Raw genomic sequence first — 24,864 nt, forward strand, 5'->3', positions numbered from 1 at the left:
CTGATTTAAGGGCATGAAAATTCAAAGTTTGAAAATTGCTAAATTTTCAACATTTTCGCCAAATTTCCGATTTTTTCACAAATAAACGCAAGTGATATTGAAGAAATTTTACCACTATCATGAAGTACAATATGTCACGAAAAAACATTCTCAGAATCAGGGGGATCCGTTGAAGCGTTCCAGAGTAATTACTTCATAAAGTGACAGTGGTAAGAATTGAAAAAATTGGCCCGGTCACGAAGGCAAAAACAGGCTCTGGTGCGAAGTGGTTAATCATTCTTTGTACAACGACTTGTGTGCTTTGGGTCATAATCTTTTCCATAACTCACAATCTCTTTAGATTCAGCTCAGAAACAGATTTCCTCACATTTTACTTTAGAATTTTCTGTCCTGGCTCAGATGCAGCAAAATAGGGCCAAACCATGAAGCTACCATCACAATGTTTCACAGATGGTATGATGTTTTTATGTTACATTGCAGTGTTTTTCTTTATCCAAACACTTTTAAAGCAAAAAGCTTTATTTTGGTCTCAACAGTCCACAAAATATTGTTTCAATAGCCATCTAGCTGGTCCAGGTGATCTTGAGCAAATTTCACATGGGCAGCAATGTTCTTTGTTCTTGAAGTAATCTTTGTCGACCATTCCCAGGGAGGGTAATAATGGTCTTGAATTTCCTTTATTTATAGATTACCAATCCACAGTCAGGCAGGTTGAGTCCAAACTCTTAAAGGGAACCGGTCACCAGAAAAAACACTATTAACTGGCAGATATGGGGTTAATCTTCAGGATAATAGCGTTACTAACTTTCTCAGAGCCTGCACTTAGCCAAACGCTGCTGGGAGAAAATGAACTGACTGACACTTGCTTTGCATTGGGGCTGGCTGTCTGTCAGTCCCGGCTGGGGGTGCGGTTACAGCTGCTGCTCTGTAAACTCAGAGCGGTGACTGAACCAGCGCCAGTGCCATCCCCGTAACTGAAAAAGGGAATGCTGCTGGAGAGAATAAAGTTCATTTTCTCTCCGCAGCGTTCAGCTAAGCGCAGGCAGGTTAGTAACGCTATTAACCTGCAGATTAACCCTATATCTGCAGGTTAAAAGCATTTTTTTCCCCTGTAAAGTGATGATTTTGAAATCTTTTCCAGCCTGACGAGCATCAACAACTCTTCAGGCCCCGTCACACCTAGCGACGCAGCAACGATCCCGACAACGATACGACCTGTCAGGGATCGTTGCTGCGTCGCTATGTGGTCGCTGGTGAGCTGTCAAACAGGCAGGCTCACCAACAATCAGGGGAGCTGCGACATCATGGAAAGAATCTTTCCACGATGTCCTGCTCCTGGTTACCAGCCTGCTGAAGCAGGAGCAGGCTGGTAACCATGATAAACTTCGGGTTACTGGGGGCACACGCGCACCTAGTAACCCGTTGTTTATCATGGTTACCACTCTGCTGCGGTGAGCGGGAGGTTACCGCTCACTTTAGCAGGCTCGTAACCATGATAAACATCGGGTTACTAGGGGCACACGCGCACATAGTAACCCGTTGTTTATCATGGTTACCACTCTGCTACGGTGAGCGGGAGGTTACCGCTCACTTTAGCAGGCTCGTAACCATGATAAACTTACCGCTCACTTTAGCAGGCTCGTAACCATGATAAACAACGGGTTACTAGGTGCGCGTGTGCCCCTAGTAACCCGATGTTTATCATGGTTACCAGCCTGATCGCTGCTCCCGCTGGTCACACACAGCGATGTGTGCTGACCAGTGGGAGGGCAACGACCAAAAAATGGTCCAGGACACTTTGCAGCGATCAGAGACCTCACAGCAGGGGCCTGATCGCTGCAAAGTGTCACACATAGTGACATCGCTGGTGAGGTCGCTGTTGCGTCACCAAAACCGTGACACAGCAGCGATCTCGCTAGCGATCTCGCTATGTGAGACGGGGGCTTTCTTCTGAGGTCCTAAGAAGTCTCTTTTGTTTGTTTCATGATACATCTCCACAAACATGTGTTGTGAAGCTCAGACTTCACAACACATGTTCTGTAAATAAAACAGCTCTCCCACTCATGCCTGATTGTCACCCCATTGATTGAATACAGCACACTCTAATTTGATTTTCAAATTATCTGCTAATCCTAAAGGTTCACATAATTTTGCAACTCAGAGACATATGATATTGGATAATTTTCCTGTAATATTTTTAACATGTTTGTTTGATTTGGTTCACTTTAACTTGTGTGTGTTGTAGTTTTAGGTAAAATGTATGCAAAAATATGGAAAATTTTGATGGGTGCACAACAAAAAGTCTGCAGTCTTGTCTATGTGGCTATAGACTGCCAAATTTTGACAACATGCAATGCACACACTGTCACGATTGTCCTGTATTTGCAACATGAGTGGGCGGTCACATGACCACATGTATGATATTTGCTTCCCTCTACTCACCTGCTAACTAGAATCTCTCAATAGTCTGTGAATACAGTGGAATCGTGACAGTGTGCGTATTTCACACTGTCATGATTCGCCAGTCTCATAGAGTGACTGCAAACTTTTCTAACCAGGCTGGAAAACCCGTTTAAGAAAGTATCAATAATAACGTTGTGTTTCTGTACAATATGTACTTTGTTCCTCCAGCTACAATTTCTATTAGTACAGTTTTTAACTCCATCATTCCTAAGAATTTTGATATGTACTACCATGATCTATGATGAGTAACAGACCTACCTCACTCACAGCTTCTAGGCACCAGGAGCGCAGCAGTCACAAGTCTGTTATCGGGATTATGGCAATGGTAACAGCTTTCCCACAACACACTGTCACACTCCTGAATGAAGAACAGTAACTGCTGAGTATGTGCCAAGTCACTCCTTGTTAAGCTCTTATATGCCAGATCACATCTTCCCTTACTTGTAAAACTCCATTTACATTTCCAGTTGTCACACGTTGGTAACGAATCCAGAATTTATAAAAATCTGGACCTGTTAGAAATGAAGCAAAAACGAACGCACACATTATTTTCCATTTTGCATCCATTTTTTTGTTCAGTTTGTAATGGATCTGTTTTTACTATAGAGGGGTCTCTGAACACCTTTAGTGTTCTGCACATGGTCAGTTCAAAAAAATTTCAGATTTTTTGGCTAGACAAAATAGTTGTACAGACTACGCTTTTCAATCCAGCTAAAAAATCTGATTGCAGATGGATTGCTATCAAATGGAAGATATTTTAGGACATTTTTGTCTCCAATCAAATAGATCCTGTACTGGATGATTTTATTTTCATTTTTGTTATTCCTAATCGGTTCCAAGAGTGGAAATATATACTATACATACATGTGAACATATCACTGACCAATACGTGCCAATCACCCCTTTTATCCACTATGCTATTCACCAGATCACACCACCTTGTCTGGTTACATAGCATATTTCTGTGTGTTAAATATACTACTTTTTCTCACAAGTTCCTTCTCTAACTCTTCTATGTGCTGTAATACTCCAACACAACACAGTGAAATGTTAATGTCAAATTGATTTTAAGAAAAAAATGTTCATTCAAATGAATCATTTGTCTTTTAAGATGGCTGAACCTTCTGATTAGGGAGGCAGGCTCCCAACTATCAGATGTTGGGGTCAACATATTGGGTAAGGTAATGATAAATGTCATGAGGGGTCTAGCTAGGGCTGGCATCACCATCCGGCGCACCCGGGCAAGTGCCGGGGCCCTGGACAAACGGACAGGCCCACTCAGTGGCATACTGCCAATGGTGGCAGACCACGCGGTCGCTATGGGGCCCATGAGTCAGGGGACTCGATGCCAGCGCTAGCACGGGGCCGCACCCCCGCATCATACTTTCAACTGTTTCGCTCCCTCTCCCATTATTCCCCTTCTGTGTCTGAGCTTTGTGACGTCTCAGTGCAGAGGGTCAGAAGAGCGGAGACTGCAGAGACCGTAACAGCAGAGGAATCTGGAGAGGTGAGCATTTGGTTATTTATTTTTAACGTATGGAGCACTATATGGGACCCATTATACTGAATGGGGCAATATAAGGGGCCCATTATGCTGAATAAAGCAATATATGGGGCTCATTATACTGAATGGAGCAATATATGGGGCCCATTATACTGAATGTAGCAATATATGGGGCTCATTATTCTGTATGGAGCAATATATGGGGCTCATTCTGTATGGAGCAATATATGAGGTCCATTATTCTGTATGGAGCAATATATGGGGCTCATTATTCTGTATGGAGCAATATATGGGCTCATTATTCTGCATGGATCAATATATGGGGCCATTATACTGTATGGATCAATATATGGGGTCCATTATACTGTATGGAGCAATATATGGGGCCCATTATACTGTATGGAGCCATATATGGGGCCCATTATACTGTATGGAGAAATATATGGGGCCCTTTATACTGTATGGAGGACTATATGGGCATCATAAATTGTGGTATGTGTGAAAGTGGCTAAATGAGACTCTTTCACCCCACGAAAATCTGAAGCCAGCCCTGGGTCTAGCAGTACCTTTCTTCTATCTTACTATTTTAATAAATCTGTTCACTCTGCTGAGCTTGCATGTTAGGGCTCGCTCTCAGTTGCGATTGAATCAGACGATAAAAAATCGGATTGCATTTGTACCAATTTAATCCTATGATGGTGTGCTCAGTGGCGTTTTTTTCCAGCTCTGATCGGATTGCTTTCGGGCTGTAAAAAAATTGCAGCATGCTGCGATTGCATGCTGGCTTCGAATCGTACGCACCCATATAAGCCTATGGGTGCGTGTGAAACATCGCACTGCACACGGATATCACCCGAGTGCAGTGCGACTCCCGCCGATGCAGGCAAGAGAGATGGAGAAATTGATTTCTCCGTCCCCTCCGCAGCTGTGCTGAGATCCTCTCTATGCGAGAGGATGGGAGCACAGAGCACTGACACTCGGCTCCCGCTCGCAGCAGAGCAGGAGCTGAGTGTCATTAGCATCTCGCATCCGATGCCATATGTTACTGGGACCCCGGCCTTAATGATATAGTTGTGGAGAAATAGCTGTTGTCCGAATCCCAACAGCAATCTCGTAAATATGGTTTTAATGACAATTTTGTATGTGTATTGCTAATAAAAATATGGATATCTTATAGCCTACATATTGTAACATATTGTTTATATGCTTTGATAAAGTGTGGTCATTAGACCAAGTGTGGAATGTATAGCAAATATGGTTGTCTGAATCCAAGCACTATAATATTGCAATATACTGCAGTATAATATTGATATACTCTGATACTGAGAAACTAGTTCTTTCACATGAACTGTCCTTGATGCATGCTATCCACAAAGGGTTTGCTAGGTGTCAATACAGTAAGACAATGTTAATTGTTCTATGGTCTATGAAGTTGTGTGTTTCAAAGATTCATTTTCTTGATTTGTACACAAGTGACCACTGTGATATTTGCTTTGACAAATAGTGTTATTGTAACCAAAATACTGATTCAAATAATGTGTGTATACTTACCATTATGTTCCATGAGAAATACACAGATCTATTGTCTAAAACAATGTTTATGGGTAAACTTCTCGAGATTACAGAACCTGGCCAATTCTGTATTATCGACAAATCATACTTATAAACATTAACCAGTTTTATGCTTCCATTGTCTAAACCTTATAAAAGTCACTGGAATCATGATACAGACAGAAGCTTTCTTGTGTAGACTTCTCAGGGGTTCTCTGTCAATTAGACAGATGATGCTCATAAACTCCTAGATGAAGAAGCCATAAGTTGTATCTGCACTGATGTGTAGTGTTGTATGTACCTGCCCATGCAGTGTTGTGAAGACTTCCAGGGGTTTCTCTGTCTTGGTGAAATTGCTTCTCTGATCTTCCAGACGGATGATGTTTAAAAGCTCCTTGGTGATGAAGTGAGTATATATATATATATATATATATATATATATGTACCTAACCTTTGTATTATAACATATACAAAAATGTTCGCAATATCATCATATCATACTATTCCTTTAATTATGTATTTTACCTTTTAAATCAACTATTATAAATAAAATTGCGTTATATCGCAAAGGGTTGCCTTCTTTAAAGCCGTATCCGAACCTTAGTGTTAAAAACTTGGCAAAACAGTATGGCTAGAAATGGAGTGCCCAGGGCAGGACACCTTCTTCCAAAAGTGTTTTTTTCAGTTTTAGACCTTCTCTTGTGTTCACGTGATAAATTCACATTTTCATTCTCAGGATCTAAGCAATAAAAGGTTTTTATTGAATGAATGCAAGCAGATATGTTGTCAATTGTGATGTATTGGTATGCTATGTACATGACGCGCCCTCTGGGCCGTGGGCTACTCTGTAGCCAGGCCGGTCGATGCTGGGGGATGTCACGGTGGCAGTGACCCGGTCCGTGACCAAGGGCGGTCACTAAAAGGGGATAAGTAGTAAAAGGGGAATAAAGTTTCTAGAGATAATGTTCGTGATGCCACCTGTGGTATGCGGCTACATGAGGCCGCCGCTGCGGTGCATATCCTCTGGAGCTGATGGTGACGCAGCAGAGTTGGTTCAGCTCTCCACAGGCAGAGCTTAGCACCAGGGCAGTGTAAGATGATGTTGTGAGGTAGATGTTGTTGGTGAGGTGTAGTGCAGGGCTGGTGATGGCGCAGCAATAATTCCAGGACACAGTGGGGTGCAGTCTTCAAGTTTTACTCACGGTTGTTCAAGACTCCAGGCTACCAAGGCCAGTGTGTAACCTCCCACGTCATCCTGTGTTCACCAGCGAAGGGGTTCAGCAACTCTCAAGTCTCTCAGGAGTACTTAAACGGGACCCTGTTCTATGTTCCTTTCTCGGTCATCTTCCCTGCGCTGGCTCTCGCCCTTCTGCCCTGCGCCTCACAATCCCCTGGACCCTACGCGGCCACCTTTTCGGCGATGTAATTGTGGTAGTTGGCAGCTACACCTTGCAAGTACAGCAGCCTCCGGTTATCTAGCTGAGCCTGGTTGTTCTCCACTAGTTTAGGGGCCGGTCCCCTCCACGTCCATGTAGATTCGGGCGCATGGGTTGCATCCACACTCACCGTGCCCCTGGGATCCCCTCCGTCTCTGGAGCCTTCCCTCTGCTCCCGTCCTCTCTCACTCTCTCTCCTGGGCCTCTCAGACTAGGCCCCGCTCCTCTCTCTCTCCACTCAACTCCTGCTCCAAGCACTGGAGCCAGGAGCCTGGACCTCCTACACTGCTCTCCTGAGCAGGACTAGCTGTTTCTAGATGGTTCCCTTTCTTCTTATACTCTTCCTGACGGTGCACCCCTGATATGCTTCCTCCACCCACACTCCCCTATCTTGGTTCCCCCCCTTCCAACCAGGGACAGGGCTCAGCAGTGGATCAGGTCATCTTACCCCTCCCTGCTGGTCTGGAATGGTGTAGTGTTGGATGCAGGTGTGTGGGTCCTGGGCAGTACTCCCTCCGTAGCTGAGAGTGGGGTACCACACCTCTGGGTGAGATGCAGTACCTCTGTGGCGACTGAACCTGCTGGGGCGCCACATACATAACACCCAGTAGACTTGTGAAAGGTGAAGTGCAGATCTCTCTCTTGTGCATGTTCCTATCCGGTATTAGCAAATACTGAGTCCCCTGTCTCCTGGTCTTCTTCCACTGAACTGGACAGTGTTGTGTTACCCAGGACATCTGCCACTAAATATACAGCATGGTAGTCTATGGAGCTGTGCAACCTTCAGGGAAGGCAGAGCTTTTATGAAGCTAGTAAACTCACTGGAGCCTGGAGAGCACAAATCAATATTAGGGCGCAAGTCAGACGGCCGTATAACACAGACCACGATCACAACGCAACACTCGGACTGGCCGTCAGCTCTCCTGACCCGAGCATGACAGCTGCTTAGAAATACATGCTGTCACAATCGGGTAAGCAGAGCCGCTGGCCAGTCCGTGCACTGCGATCATCGTCTGTGTTATACGGTCATCTGACTGCGTCCTAAAATGAAGCAAAAAATGCTTAGTGCCCTCTTGGCCGCAGCCAAACATTTCAGGGCATCTTCTTACTAAAAATCTATTTTTTATTCCATCAAAACAGGTTAAAAATGAATAACTTGAAAGGCGAGAAGTGCAGCAAGACGATGGCTGTTTAAAGTGCGGTCACGTTTCCTCTGGACTCAGACCATTTGCAAGATCACTGTCATCTTGCTGGACCTCTGCTCTTTCATGCTGTTCATTTTTAAGCTGTTGTGATGGACTGGAAGCACTTTTCATCAGTCGCCACTTGTGTTTTTTTACCTGTATCATAGGAAATCCCAAAATGTCAACTTTTATGGAAAAAGAAAGTTAAAGAGTAAAGACATCATATCCACAACCAACGGGCGTTCCAGTAATAACTTTTCACCACACAAGAATTCCTTGTTATACAAACAGTCAAAGTGCACTTTAAGGATTAAATACATATTATAAATCTGAAAATGGTCATAGGCATGCTAGATGACACACCACCTCTGCCTGGTAAGAGTCATAATGTTTCATGTGAACCATACACCTTTTGTTTAACCCTTTCACTACCCGGCAAGTTTTTCATTTTCGATTTTTCCTCCCCTACTTCCAAGAATCAGAACTTTTTTTATTTTTCTGTACACATAACCGTATGAGGACTTGTTTTTTTTGCAAGACGAGTTGAACGTTTGAATGACACCATTCATTTTACCACAAAGTGAACTGCAAAAGGGGAAAAAAATTCCAAATGGGTTGAAATTGCAAAAAAAAGTGCAATTCCACAATTGTTTTTTTGGGCATTTTATTTACCATGTTCACTATATGGTAAAACTGACCTGCCATTATGATTCTCCAGGTCATTACGAGTACACAGATACCAAACATGTATAGTTTTTTTTATTTAGGTGGTAAAAAAAACATTTGTACATTTGTAAAAAAAAATTATTTTGCTTTTGTCTCTATTTTCTGAGACCCATAACGTTTTCATTTTTCAGGATCTAGGGCTGGGTGATAGCTTAATTTTTGCGCCCCGAGCTGACATTTTTACTGATACCATTTTGGGGTAGATACAACGTTTTGATCGCCTTTTATATTGCATTTTAGTGCAATGTTCCGGCTGCCAATATAAGTTTTGATGTTTTTTCTCATTAGGCTTTTACCGATCTAATTAACTTATTTTATATTTTGATAGATCGGACATTTCTGAACTCAGCAATGAAAAATATGTGTACTTTTATATTTTTAAATAGTTTTTTTTAATGGGGAGCAAAAAGGGGGTGATTTGAACTTTTGTGTGTGTGTGTGGGGGTTAACTTTTTTTTTACTTATTACTGAATTTAATAGTCTCCTTAGGAGAATTGAAGCTGTGATCGTTTGATTACCTGTGCTATATAATACATAGCAGTGCTTAAGCAAAAATGTATATGTATAGCAAAAATCACGATCTCCTATAAACGTCAGCCACCTACCGGCGTTCACAGGAGATAGTGATGACAGGCACAGGCATCAGCAGACCCCTGATTATCACGTCATGGGGGCACCGATGGGATTGACAGCGGAGATTGACAGCGGGATTTAACAGGTTAACAGCCCGCAGCTGTTGGAGTAAGTTGATGGTTGATTAAATGAGCCATCAAGTGTCGGGAAAGATGCGGGCTCAGCTTGTGAGCCCGCATCAAAGTCAGGGACACTATTTTTGACGTTCAAGTATGTCAAAGGTAGTGAAAAGGTTAATATACATATCGTAAGTAGTGTTGCATGTAATAAAGTTATTAAAGTCAAATAAGTAAAATGGGCAAAAATTTCAGCATTGCAATTACATAAACCTGCAAATAAAAACAGTAACTATTCTTGGTGGATCATTCTAAGTTTACAAGAGCTGCATCCATAGTGGTATTCTGATAATAATAAGTTTACTACTGTCAATCGATGGGTGTAAGCAGGGCTGGCTCCAGGTTTTTCTGGACCCCGGGCGAAAGAGTCTCATTGGGCCCCTTTAACACATACCATGATTCATGATGCACAGATACCGCAGAGAAATATATATTATGTAATACTCTATATTATATATATAGAGTACAGACCAAAAGTTTGGACACACCTTCTCATTTAAAGATTTTTCTGTCTTTTCATGACTATGAAAATTGTACATTCACACTGAAGGCATCAAAACTATGAATTAACACATGTGGAATTATATACTTAACAAAAAAGTGTGAAACAACTGAAAATATGTCTTCTATTCTAATTTCTTCAAAGTAGCCACCTTTTGCTTTGATGACTGCTTTGCACACTCTTGGCATTCTCTTGATGAGCTTCAAGAGGTAGTCACCGGAAATGGTCTTCCAACAATCTTGAAGGAGTTCCCATAGATGATTAGCACTTGTTGGCCCTTTTGCCTTCACTCTGTGGTCCAGCTCACCCCAAACCATCTCGATTGGGTTCAGGTCGGGTGACTGTGGAGGCCAGGTCATCTTGCGTAGCACCCCATCACTCTCCTTCTTGGTCAAATAGCCCTTACACAGCCTGGAGGTGTGTTTGGGGTCATTGTCCTATTGAAAAATAAATGATGGTCCAACTAAACGCAAACCGGATGGAATAGCATGCCGCTGCAAGATGCTGTTATAGCCATGCTGGTTCAGTATGCCTTCAATTTTGAATAAATCCACAACAGTTTCACCAGGAAAGCACCCCCACACCATCACACCTCCTCCTTCATGCTTCATGGTGGGAACCAGGCATGTAGAGTCCATCCGTTCACCTTTTCTGCGTCGCACAAAGACACGGTGGTTGGAACCAAAGATCTCAAATTTGGACCAAAGCACAGATTTCCACTGGTCTAATGTCCATTCCTTGTGTTCCTTAGCCCAAAGAAGTCTCTTCTGCTTGTTGCCTGTCCTTAGCAGTGGTTTCCTAGCAGCTATTTTACCATGAAGGCTTGCTGCACAAAGTCTCCTCTTAACAGTTGTTGAAGAGATGTGTCTGCTGCTAGAAATCTGTGTGGCATTGACCTGGTCTCTAATCTGAGCTGCTGTTAACCTGCGATTTCTGAGGCTGGAGACTTGGATAAACTTATCTAATTGTTTCTTTGTAGCGCTTGATGGTTTTTGCAACTGCACTTGGGGACACTTTCAAAGTTTTCCCAATTTTTCGCACTGACTGACCTTCATTTCTTAAAGTAATGATGGCCACTCGTTTTTCTTTACTTAGAATTTGTATTATGGCAAGAAAAAAGCAGCTAACAGTCTATTCAGTAGGACTATCAGCTGTGGATCCACCAGACTTCTGCACAACACAACTGATGGTCCCAACCCCATTTATAAGGCAAGAAAACCCACTTATTAAACCTGACAGGGCACACCTGTGAAGCGAAAACCATTTCCGGTGACTACCTCTTGAAGCTCATCAAGCGAATGCCACGAGTGTGCAAAGCAGTCATCAAAGCAAAAGGTGGCTACTTTGAAGAACCTAGAATATAAGACATAATTTCAGTTGTTTCCCACTTTCTTGTTAAGTGTATAATTCCACATGCGTTTATTCATAGTTTTGATGCCTTCAGTGTGAATGTACAATTTTCATAGTCATGAAAATACAGAAAAATCTTTAAATGAGAAGGTGTGTCCAAACTTTTTTTCTGTACTGTATACACTGTGTGCCGAATTATTAGGCAAATGAGTATTTTGATCACATGATACTTTTTATACATGTTGTCCTACTCCAAGCTGCATAGGCTTGAGAGCCAACTACCAATTAAGTAAATCTGGGGATGTGCATCTCTGTAATGAGGAGGGGTGTTGACTAATGACATCAACACTCTATATAAGGTGTGCTTAATTATTAGGCAACTTTCTTTCCTTTGGCAAAATGGGTCAGAAGAGAGATTTGACGGGCTCTGAAAAGTCCAAAATTGTGAGATGTCTTGCAGAGGGATGCAGCAGTCTTGAAAATTCCAAACTTTTGAAGCGTGATCACCGAACAATCAAGTGTTTCATGGAAAATAGCCAACAGGGTCGCAAGAAGCTTGTTGGCCAAAAAAGGCGCAAAATAACTGCCCATGAATTGAGGAAAATCAAGCGTGAAGCTGCCAAGATGCCATTCGCCACCAGTTTTGCCATATTTCAGAGCTGCAATGTTACTGGAGTATCAAAAACCACAAGGTGTGCAATACTCAGGGACATGGCCAAGGTAAGGAAGGCTGAAAAACGACCACCTTTGAACAAGAAACATAAGATAAAACGTCAAGAATGGGCCAAGAAATATCTTAAGACTGATTTTTCAAAGGTTTTATGGACTGATGAAATGAGAGTGACTCTTGATGGGCGAGATGGATGGGCCAGAGGCTGGATCAGTAAAGGGCAGAGAGCTCCACTCCGACTCAGACGCCAGTAAGGTGGAGGTGGGGTACTGGTATGGGCTGGTATCATCAAAGATGAACTTGTGGGACCTTTTTGGGTTGAGGATGGAGTGAAGCTCAACTCCCCGACCTACTGCCAGCTTCTGGAAGACAACTTCTTCAAGCAGTGGTACAGGAAGAAGTTGGTATCGTTCAAGAAAAACATGATTTTCATGCAGGACAATGCTCCATCACATGCATCCAACTACTCCACAGCGTGGCTGGCCAGTAAAGGTCTAAAAGAAGAAAAAATAATGGCATGGCCCCCTTGTTCATCTGATCTGAACCCCATAGAGAACCTGTGGTCCATCATAAAATGTGAGATCTAGAGGGAGGGAAAACAGTACACCTCTCGGAACAGTGTCTGGGAGGCTGTGGTGGCTGCTGCACGCAATGTTGATCGAAAACAGATCAAGCAACTGACAGAATCTATGGATGGAAGGCTGTTGAGTATCATCATAAAGAAAGGTGGCTATATTGATCACTAATTTTTTTGGTTTTTGGTTTTGCATGTCAGAAATGTTTATTTCTACATTTTGTGCACTGATATTGGTTTACCTGGTGAAAATAAACAAGTGAGATGGGATTATATTTGGTTTTTATTAAGTTGCCTAATAATTCGGCACAGTAATAGTTACCTGCACAAACAGATATCCTCCTAAGATAGCCAAATCTAAAAAAAAAAACACTCCAACTTCCAAAAATATTAAACTTGAATATTTATGAGTCTTTTGGGTTGATTGAGAACATAGTTGTTGATCAATATTAAAAATAATCCTCTAAAATACAACTTGCCTAATAATTCTGCACACAGTGTATATGTATGTGTATGTATATATATATATATATATATATATATATTATATATTATATATAGTATATAGTACAATGCCGAAGATTTCACTTCTTGCATTACATGAGTGATATCTATTGTAAATTCCACAATAGCTCAGAAACCGGCGAATCGCTCCACACAGTATACTGGCCCCCATAAAATGCTCCATACAGAATACTGGCCCCCATAAAAAGCTCCATACGGAATACTGGCCCCCATATAACACTCCTTACGGAATACTGGCCCCCATATAATGCTCCATACAGAATACTGGCCCCCATATAACGCTCCGTACAGGATACTGGCTCCCATATAATGCTCCATGCAGGCTGTTCCCCGCTTATAATGCCCCATGCAGGATGTCACCCCCCCATATAATGCCCCATGCAGGATGTCACTCCCCCCATATAATGCCCCATGCAGGATGTCACCCCCCCATATAATGCCCCATGCAGGATGTCACCCCTCATATAATGCCCCTTGCAGGATGTCACTTCTACCCCCCCATATAATGCTCTATGCAGGATGTCCCTTCCCCCCCATATAATGCCCCAAGCAGGATGTCCCTTCCCCCCCCCATATAATGCCCCATTCAGGATGTCACCCCTCATATAATGCCCCATGCAGGATTTCACTTCTCCCCCCCATGTAATGCCCCATGCAGGATGTCCCTCCTCCCCCATATAATGCCCCATGAAGGATGTCCCTTTCCCCCCCATATAATGCCCCATGCAGGATGTACCTTTCTCCCCCATATAGTGCCCCATGCAGGATGTCACCCCTCCTCTTTATAATGCCCCATGCAGGATGTCACCCCCTCCCCATATAATGCCCCATGCCTCCATACATTAAAAAAAAAAAATCAAATACTCACCTCACCTGCTGCCGCTGCTCTGGTCCGCACTCCAGCGTTGCCGGCGTCTTCCCGCTCTGCGCTGCCTGTGACGGCTCAGGGGAGGGCGCGGTGGAAAGACGTCACCGCACCCTCTGACCTGAGACGTCACAGGGAGCGCACAGCAGGAAGACAGCGGATCTGCAGAGGCACGGGGAGAGGAAAGTATCCGGCTGCCGGGGCCCTGAGCAGGAGGGGGAGAAGGGCGGGCCCTGGCACCACTCTCCTCCGCCCATAGCCCGGCGGGGTGCCCGATCATCAATGGGCACCCCGCCTGCTCAGGGCCCAGGCACTTGCCCTCGTGCGCCGGGTGCTGACGCCGGCCCTGGGTGTAAGTTTAATGGACTGACCACCATTTTATTGAGTGATCACTCAGGGTCTTTGGATCAATACCCCTTTCTGCGAATTACATTTTTTATGCAGTGAGTGCAGCACTCTGCATGCCTATGTAATGCCCCAAAGTTGCTGCGTATGTGCCTTTAAAATGTAGCAGAGCTGGCAGCTACCTCATTATGTTTGCACAATGTTCACATTTCCCTTTGCAGATAATGTACATGAGGATTCAGAACATATAAGTAGTTTATATATGCATAAAATTATGTACTTTTTATGCTCTGCTATCAGGAGGTTATAAAGAGTTAACAAAGCAGCCCTACTTTCCTTATATAGCCATGAGGTCTTAGCACTGAGAGAGAATGAGACATTTTGTGTACACTTTGCCTAGGAAAACTGAAGGAACAGGTAGGAAAGTCAGAGCTCCTGTATATGAGAAACCACAGCCTCAGCAGCAGATAGCTGTGTGATCAGGACTGTACAGATAAGCAGAAGCTGGGACTCAGGAATCACTGCACCATTTATATATCTGCGTTACTATACTGGGAAGTAACTGCGCTTGCTACATTGGAATTGAATCTGTTAAATCATTGTTTATCTGGATGTACCTGTGTATTTGTGCAACAAGTAAAGCTTATCAACAACTTCACTGGCCTCCCTGTTTTTTTAGACAATTTTCAGTGCACCACATTACTTCACATTACCAGGAAACAGAGATTAATTGAGTGCACCCTGGCGTCACAAACTTTCTTTTATTTTTGTCACTGCCATAGCGAAGTGCTAACATCTGCACACCACATGGTGTGTGACCCATAGTATAGTAGGGCATCCCGGCATTACATCTGTATCTGATAAATCCTTATGATAGAGGAAGAAACGGGTTGAAAAGCTATTTGGGGTACTGAATTATATTATTGACAGTCCTACACTTGGGTACTGCCGTTGTAAGGGCAGAAGCAAACACATGGGTCACTACAGGGAGGTTTAGGCAAAGTATAAATGTCACGGAAGGTTTGGGAAAGAGTGCAACACAAAGGGAAGAGGGAAAGGGAGCCCAGACTCTAGGGAAAAGGGGGAAAGTGGAGACCTCCTAGGTTGATCTATCGTCACCCTGTCTCCCTTAACGTCCCTGTATTGGCTCTTAGCCAATCGCCGCACACGTACCTCGCCCTGTCTTTCCCTGGTGTGGCACCCCAGGGGTCTGGTTTCCACAGTAATAGCAATATTACGTCTGAGAGCAGGTGGGAGGTCTCCTGGTCAGGAATCCTATGCATGCCACACCTCCTGCCCAGTCCTGGGAGGGGAAGAACTTCCCCTATATAAAACTAGGGCTGAGGCAGGGTTAGGGAGAAGAAGAAGAAGAGGAGTCCCAGACAGAGACACAGTCTGGTCTGGAGAGGAGTGGCTATAGGAAAGAAAGATCAGGAGCTCAGTGGGAGCAGTGCTAAAAGGCAGGGGCGGACACAGACTGTAGTGGGCCCCTGTGCAAGAAATTTTTGGGGGCCCCCCCCCCTGCGCTTCATAAGGCAACAAAGTTATGTAAACATAACCCCCCCATGTGCAGCTCTCATCCCCCCCATGTGCAGCTCACCCCCCGATGCATCTCTCATCCCCCCCGTGCAGCTCTCATCCCCCCATGTGCATCTCTCACCCCCCATGTGCATCTCTCACCCCCCCATGTGCATCTCTCACCCCCCCATGTGCATCTCTCACCCCCCCATGTGCATCTCTCACCCCCCCATGTGCATCTCTCATCCCCCCCATGTGCATCTCTCATCCCCCCCCATGTGAATCTCTATCCCCCATGTGCATCTCTCATCCCCCCCATGTGCATCTCTCATCCCCCCCATGTGCATCTCTCATCCCCCCATGTGCATCTCTCACCCCCCCATGTGCATCTCTCATCCCCCCCATGTGCATCTCTCATCCCCCCCATGTGCATCTCTCATCCCCCCCATGTGCATCTCTCATCCCCCCATGTGCATCTCTCATCCCCCCCATGTGCATCTCTCATCCCCCCCATGTGCATCTCTCACCCCCCCCATGTGCATCTCTCATCCCCCCCACTCCTAGTTAATTAATTGTATTTAAGAAAAATAAAACTTGTTATACTTACCCCCATGCGATCCCTGCAGAATCCTGGCGCTCGTCCACGTCGCTGCCACCAGGCTCTCCTGACGTTCGGCCATGTGACGGTGCCACATACATAGCCAACAGCTTTTGTTTTGGCCAAAAGATTTTTAAAGCCGCCACCACGATAAGGTAGACTCTTCTGGCCGGGCCCTACTCTAACCTATTAAAATTTTCTTAAAATATCCAATACTCTTTTTAGATATATTTTTATTTAGTTTTCTTTAAGGGAATGTGTCATATACATTTTTTTTTAAATGACCAATAATACCACATACAGGGAATACCGCCACACCATCACCAGACCACATATTACCACAACATAGTGACCGAATAATACCACACAGAAGGGAGAAAAACTGCTACACCATGACCAGACCACATATTACCACCACATTACTAATATTACCACCACATTACTAATATTACCATAAGTGTCATTATACACGGGAGTTCTATACATGGTATGTATAATGTAAGTGTCCAGGTAATCTAGTGATCACCAGTGACATTATACACAGGAGCTCTGTATATAGTGTCAGTGTACAGGTAATACAGTGATCACCAGTGACATTATACACAGGAGCTCTGTATATAGTGTACAGGTAATACAGGGATCACCAGTGACATTATACACAGGAGCTCTGTATATAGTGTACAGGTAATACAGGGATCACCAGTGACATTATACACAGGAGCTCTGTATATATTGTCAGTGTACAGGTAATACAGTGATCACCAGTGACATTATACACAGGAGCTCTGTATATAGTGTCAGTGTACAGGTAATACAGTGATCACCAGTGACATTATACACAGGAGCTCTGTATATAGTGTACAGGTAATACAGGGATCACCAGTGACATTATACACAGGAGCTCTGTATATAGTGTACAGGTAATACAGGGATCACCAGTGACATTATACACAGGAGCTCTGTATATATTGTCAGTGTACAGGTAATACAGTGATCACCAGTGACATTATACACAGGAGCTCTGTATATAGTGTCAGTGTACAGGTAATACAGTGATCACCAGTGACATTATACACAGGAGCTCTGTATATAGTGTACAGGTAATACAGTGATCACCAGTGACATTATACACAGGAGCCCGGTACATAGTATATAGTGTAAGTGTACATGTAATGCACTGACTCACTGGTGACGTCTCTAGGTGAAGTCCTTCAGCTACGCTTTTCTCCTTCATCCAGCACAGACCGCCATCACGTCTTCCAGCCAGGACTCGTCTCTGCATAAAATAACACAGTTATCTAGAGCACATTCCCCAACTTCTACATTACGCAGCTGAATACAGACGTGCATCCACCATCAATATATGGTTAGTTATTATGCAACCTACCATTCCAAATATAAATTGTAATCCACCACGGTGCCCCCATTAACTGTAAATAGGCACTTAATATATAATTTAATTAGAACCTCTACTCTATACTTCCTGCTCCCCACATTCATTATTTACATGCACCCCCTGCCCCAATTCATTATATCATGTCCGTGCTCTCCCCACCCCATCGTCATTTATCATTTACTCTCCCCCACCCCACATTCATTATGTGCAGCTCATTATCCCCCTACTCCTAATTCCCCCATGTGCAGCTCATTTTCTCCCAATTCCCCCATGTGCAGCTCTCACCCCCCCATGAGCAGCTCTCACCACCCCACCATGTGCACCTCTCTCATCCCCCTCCCCCACATGTGCCCCTCTCTCATCCCCCTCCCCCACATGTGCCCCTCTCTCATCCCCCTCCCCCACATGTGCCCCTCTCTCATCCCCCTCCCTCACATGTGCCCCTCTCTCATCCCCCCCATGTGCATCTCTCATCCCCCCATGTGCATCTCTCATCCCCCCCACATGTGCACATCTCTCATCCCCCTCCCCCACATGTGCACCTCTCTCATCCCCCCCATGTGCATCTCTTATCTCCCCCCCATGTGCATCTCTTATCCCCCTCCCACATGTGCATCTCTTATCTCCCCCCCATGTGCATCTCTTATCCCCCCCCATGTGCATCTCTTATCCCCCCCCACATGTGCACCTCTCTCATCCCCCCCACCCCATGTGCATCTTTTATCATCTCCCCCCCCCACGTGCACCTCTCTCATCCCCCTCCCCCCACGTGCACCTCTCTCATCCCCCTCCCCCCACATGTGCACCTCTCTCATCCCCCCCCACCCCATGTGCATCTTTTATCATCTCCCCCCCCCATGTGCATCTCTTATAACACACACACACACACACACACACACACCTCCCATTCCTCCCACTCCTAGTAAATTGTATTTTGAAAAAAACAAAACTTGTTATACTTACCCCCATGCGATCCCTGCAGAATCCTGGCGCTCGTCCAAATCGCTGACACCAGGTTCTCCTGACTTCCGACCATGTGACGGCGCCGTCACATGACCGGAAATCAGGGGAATCATGAAGGCGCTGCCGCAGGAGCGCAGCGCAGCGCTGAGATGTCCCGGACCCGGCGCTTAGCATGGGGCCGGGGGCCCCATGAGGAGAGAGACTCACAAGAGTGGGCCCCCAACGGGGCTCCAAGGAGGCCCCTACCGGCTGGGCCCCACACTGGAGTCAGGGCAGACATGCCCTGATGGCGGCCCTGCTGGAGGCTGGAGGGGCCCCCTCTCCCTCGGGGCCCCCGTTCAATGAACCGGCTGCACGGGCGGTAGTTCCGCCCTTGCTAAAAGGAATCAGGGGCTGGAAGCTGTAGAGCTCGCCCTGATTGAAGAGTTCTTACCGGACCCGGAGTCCGAGGCTGTGGGGACTAATCCTTACCCAGCAGCAGAAACCGCCCGGCAGGGGATTTCAGGTCCTCTGGCCAAGAAACCCGAAGGCACGGTCACACGCAAGGGACCAGCACCGCCGTCGTGGAGCGGAAGCTACCAGAAGGCCCCGAGTCACCGGCCATACGGGTGAGCACCACACGGTACACTCAGGGACGTGGGCTACTTTTATCAGCCTCTAGCAGGGTAGCCAGAAGAGTATGATTAGTTGGGGAGGCCTACAACTCCACCTGGCCAGGGGAGATTCCATCTGGTCACGGACTGACCAGGCCCCGATCGCTAGCCAGTACTCCGGGAGCGTCTACCTTGGCCACCAGTAAAGACCCTGAACTATACCGCACCGTCTCTGAGTGTTTCATCATCCACGTCCGCTGCCCTGAGGCCATACCCCTCCCGTTGGGGGTTATACCATCCCCGCTGCACAACCGTATCACCGGCCTCAGCGGTCTGTCCTGCAGCGGTGGTCTCATGACCGCATTCAACGGGTGGCGTAGTCGAACATTCTAACATCTACTGCTAAATACTGCCGCTCGGTTTGACTCCCTGGGCACGGACCGGGTCACCGCCACGAAACTACTACTCCTCTCAGATCCGGCTCCGGGTAGGCCCCCGCGTGCGCAATGCTACTCAGCACAGGCCCAGGGGCGCGTCAACTTTGGCGTAGTCGGCAGGATTTCGTGCCCGCAACCACCGGGTACTGCGTGCCTGAAAAAGAGACTTTTCAACTTACCTGTGGTGAAGATTCCCGCCATCCGACGCCATCTTCTACCTTCTTCCCGCCATCCGTGGAGTTTTCCCGCCGTTGGACGCCATCTTCTGCCTTCTTCCCGCCATCCGTGGAGTTTTCCCGCCATTGGACGCCATCTTGAAGACGCCGCGCGGGAAGAAGAGGGGCGTGGACTCCGAAAAGCCCGCGAGAACTGAAGCCCCGCCTCACGTCCGGACGTTGCGTAAGGTCCTGGAAGGAGCCCAGCAGACGCCGACGTCATAGGAGCGTGACGGAAGGTCCTCGACCCTGACGATCCACTGCGGAGCCGCGGCCTACGGAAGAGGATCATCGCAAGGTAGGCCACGGTCCACTAGGGGGGAGGAAGATGTCGGATACGGAGGAGAGCTTCACTGCCGCAGCCATCGCCAGCGCCACCGCTGCTGCGGTCATGCCTTTCACTATGCCCTATATCCCGGGGGCAGCCTGGCTACCCCAGTACTCAGGGGAGTCACATACCCTGAATGACTTTAGAGAAAAGCTGGATAGCCTCTTCCAGGTGTACCCCCTCACAGAAGAGCAAAAAGTGAGCATCCTGGTGGTCCAACTAACCGGGGCAGCCCAAAGGGAGGTAAAGTCCTGGCCACCTGGGAGGAGGACTGTAGCAGGGATATTAACCCTGCTGAAGGACACCTTTGATACCCGCACCTCAGCTGAGATTAAGCTTAGATTCTACGGGTGCAAACAGCGAGCACATGAGAATATAAGGGACTATGCACTAAACCTACAAGAGGCCCTGAGAGCCATTAAGCAGACCGACCCTGACGGCGTGGGAAACGAGGACAGGCTGTTGACCGAACAATTTATAGAGGGACTATATTGCAATGCCCACCGAACCCAGTTGCGGGCAATGGCCTTACAGGATCCTCATCTGGACTTTGCACAGTTCAAGGACAGAGCCATTCGGGTGCTCCGAGAACCGGCACCGGGTGGCGTTGTGGCCCACAGGCGCCCTACTACCGCTTACCACCAGGAGGCGGCGCCCTTGTCGGCAGGGCCTGTGGGAGCTGATGCGCAGGCTTTGAACAATGACCCGGCTCCAGACCTGCACCATCAGGTCCAAGAGCTAGCTAAAAGCGTTGCTGCGCTAACCCGAACTGTGCAGTCGTTACAGGTTTCTGCTCCAGGGAAGATCCAGCTGGCATCCGGACCGGAGGACATCCCGTGGCATTGATCAAGGAGGACCCCACCGGCCAGAGGAAGACCCAGCGACCGATACAACGAGGACGGACAACCCATCTGCCGCCGCTGTAATCAACCCGGACATATGGCAAGGTACTGTCCTTTAAACTGGCACAACCTGGGGTAGAGGGCCAACCACTAGGAATAAGATCACCAGGCCCATCGAACTGGCGTGACAAATATGTGGGAGGACGTCCAGTCTTGCCTGTGGTACTGGATGGCATTCCTATGAGTGCCCTACTTGACACCGGGTCACACGTCACCACCATCCCGTACGTGCTCTTTAAGCAGTACTGGAATGACTCGGATATAACCCGCTACCCTGACGACGACTTGAGTATCATCGCCAGCAATGGTCAACCCGTGCCACAGATCGGATTCAAAGAGATGACCATTAAAGTCGGTAGAGTCGAACTGGCAGCACAGGGACTGATCATTGTAGACATTGACAAGCGTGAGAGTCACCCAAAGATAACGCTAGGAACTAATGTGATTGAAAATTGTCTTGCAGAGGTGATTTTCATTTTACAGCAGGTTGCCAAGAACGCCAGCTCCGGCCAGCAGCGAGTGCTCCAAAAAGAGATCCGGGCACTGATGCGGCGGCAACAGGTGGAACTCTCCGGTGGTGAGATTGGAAGCGTGAGAATGTGTGACCCTTTCCCAATTGCCATGCCCCCAAAAAGTGAAATGATGATTTGGTGCCGGGCAGCTATTGGTCTAAGAGGTAGAGACTACCAAGCAATGGTAGAACCCGTCTACTCAGACAGTAGGCCCACCATTTTGACAGCACGGGGGGTGGTTGATGTACGCCATGGGAGGGTGCCCGTTCGCATAATAAACATCGGGAAGAGAGAAGTACACCTGCCCCGGTATGCCACGCTAGCTAAATTGTTCACCATAAACCAGAATTCTGTACAGGCCGTGGAACCCTTGCCTCCATCTCAACCAGAGGAAGGTAACGGCTCTAAGAAAACAATAGAGGACTGGTGTCAGCAACTACATTTGGGTACTGACTCCACTCCCTCACACCAGAAACAGGGAGTCTATCGGGTGGTTCAAGAGTACGAGAGAGTGTTTAGTAAACACTCGTTAGACTTCGGGCGAGTAAAGGGGGTAGAACACCACATCCCCACGGGAGACCATCCTCCCATAAAGGAGAGATACCGACCCGTACCCCCTGCACACTACCAACACGCCAAGGAGATGCTTAGAGACATGAAGGAGGCTGGGGTAATCAGGGATAGCTGTAGCCCCTGGGCAGCCCCACTAGTCTTGGTTAAAAAGAAAGACAACACCATGAGAATGTGTGTAGATTACCGGAAAATCAACCGTATCACACACAAAGATGCGTACCCCTTACCAAGGATAGAGGAGTCTTTGGCTGCTTTAAAATCTGCTAACTTCTTCTCTACTTTGGATCTCACTAGCGGGTACTGGCAGGTTCCTGTAGCAGAGGCGGACCGGGAGAAGACCGCATTCACCACCCCGATGGGACTTAGCGAGTTTACCTGCATGCCGTTCGGACTCTGCAACGCACCAGGAACCTTCCAACGGTTGATGGAATGCTGTCTGGGACACCGAAACTTCGAGACGGTCCTGTTATACCTGGACGATGTCATCGTCTACTCCAAGACCTACGAGGACCACCTGAAACACCTGGCAGAAGTGTTCGAAGCCCTGGCAAACTACGGCCTAAAGGTGAAACCCTCCAAGTGTCACCTCCTGAAACCAAGGGTGCAGTACCTGGGACACGTGGTGAGTGCTGACGGAGTGGCTCCCGACCCTGATAAGATCACCGCAATTAAGGAATGGCCAAGCCCCTCCAGCGTAAAGGAAGTGCGGCAGTTCCTCGGGTTGGTAGGCTACTACCGAAGATTCATTCCCGGTTTCACCAAAAAGGCAGCTCCTATGCAGGACCTCCTGATAGGCCAGTCCAGGAAGGCCAAGAACCAGAAGCCGCCCTTCAGATGGGAGAAGCTGGAAGAAGAGTCCTTCCGCCAGCTGAAGATGGCCCTCACGGGGGATGAAATCCTGGCGTACCCGGATTACAGCCAGCCCTTTATCCTCTACACCGACGCAAGTAACATCGGGCTAGGAGCCGTACTGTCCCAGATCCAGCAGGGGAAGGAACGGGTAATTGCTTACGCCAGCCGAAAACTGCGACCCACCGAAAGAAACCCTGAGAATTACAGCTCATTCAAGTTAGAATTCCTGGCAGTGGTGTGGGCAGTCACCGAACGCTTTAAGCACTACCTCGCCTCTTCCCGGTTCACCGTGTACACGGATAACAACCCGTTGACACACCTGGATACGGCAAGACTCGGTGCCCTGGAGCAGAGATGGATGGCCCGCCTGTCCAACTATGAGTTCACGATCAAATACCGGGCAGGACGCTCCAATATCAACGCGGATGCCCTGTCCAGAATGCCAAACCTACCGGACGTAGGGGAAGATCCAGAGGAATTGGAAGAAGTTGAACTCCCCGCGTTCCACCATCATGGGACTATCCAGTATTCCCACCGTGTAAGGAGTAAGCAATCCGCTACGTTCAATCCCTTACCTCATTACAACTGGGCGGAAACGCAAGACAGTGACCCCGCCGTCCGACTGGTGAAGGAGATGCTGACTCAGCCAGATGCCCGCCTTGACCCAGACGCTCCGGAGGAGGCCAAGCAACTGTGGATTGAGAAGAGTCGACTGTTCCTTTACAAGGGGAAGTTGTGCCGCAGAATGGTTAACTCCCGGACGCATGAACTGATCTGGCAAGTAGTGGTGCCAAGAAGAGACGCGTCTATGGTACTGGAGGCATACCACGACGGAGCTGGGCACTTCGGGTGGAAGAAGCTGGAGTTCCTGCTGCGCGGGCGGTTCCACTGGGTAGGCATGAGAGGAACCATCGAGAGGTGGTGCAGAGACTGTGGACCGTGCCACCTAAGAAGGAAGGACCGTGCCAGCCAGAAGACTCCCTTGCAGCCCATCATCACCCGACAGCCACTGGAACTGGTAGCCCTGGACCATGTGAAACTGGCTCCAAGCAGATCTGGGTATGTCTACGCCCTCACAATCGTAGATCATTACTCCCGGTTCCTGGTGGTGGTCCCGGTCAAGGACTTAACGGCTCAAACAGCAGCTAGAGCCTTCCAGCAGCACTTCTGCCGTCCACACGGATACCCAGAGCAGGTGCTGACGGACCAAGGACCTGCCTTTGAAGCGGAAGTCTTCCAGGAGTTCTGCACTCTGTATGGCTGCCGGAAGATAAGAACAACACCCTATCATCCGCAAACCAATGGACTCTGTGAGAAAATGAACCAGGTGGTGATAGACCTTCTGAAAACATTGCCCCTGGAAGAACGCAATCTGTGGCCTGAGAAACTGCCTGATCTGGTGGACCTATACAACCACATCCCGGTAGGTTCTACAAACTGTACCCCGGCTTACCTAATGAGAGCAAGACCTGGTAAGCTCCCTGTTGATCTGGAGATGGGAGTCCTGACACCCGAGGACACTTCACCAGAAGC

General features: G+C 47.2%; 1 protein-coding gene across 7 annotated transcripts in view; it reads right to left on the reverse strand.

Moving 5' to 3' along the window:
• LOC141166004 (pendrin-like) overlaps window positions 1-24,864 on the reverse strand; it is a 254,407-nt gene that overhangs the window by 121,246 nt on the left and 108,297 nt on the right. For 3 of the 7 annotated variants that reach the window (XM_073652189.1, XM_073652190.1, XM_073652191.1), the window contains 2 exons: window positions 2,905-2,975; window positions 2,722-2,821 (listed from right to left, as the gene is read on the reverse strand). The exons of 2 other annotated variants lie outside the window; for them this stretch is intronic. The gene's annotated coding sequence lies outside the window, so the exon portion shown is untranslated. Of the gene's footprint in view, window positions 1-2,721; window positions 2,976-24,864 lie in introns of all 7 variants that reach the window. 2 more of the 7 variants (XM_073652192.1, XM_073652200.1) reach the window with 2 other exon arrangements.

Source organism: Phyllobates terribilis, unplaced genomic scaffold (genome assembly GCF_046119375.1).
Source record: "Phyllobates terribilis strain yellow unplaced genomic scaffold, ASM4611937v1 Scaffold_11__3_contigs__length_659146591, whole genome shotgun sequence".
NCBI classification, from domain to species: Eukaryota; Metazoa; Chordata; class Amphibia; order Anura; family Dendrobatidae; genus Phyllobates; species Phyllobates terribilis.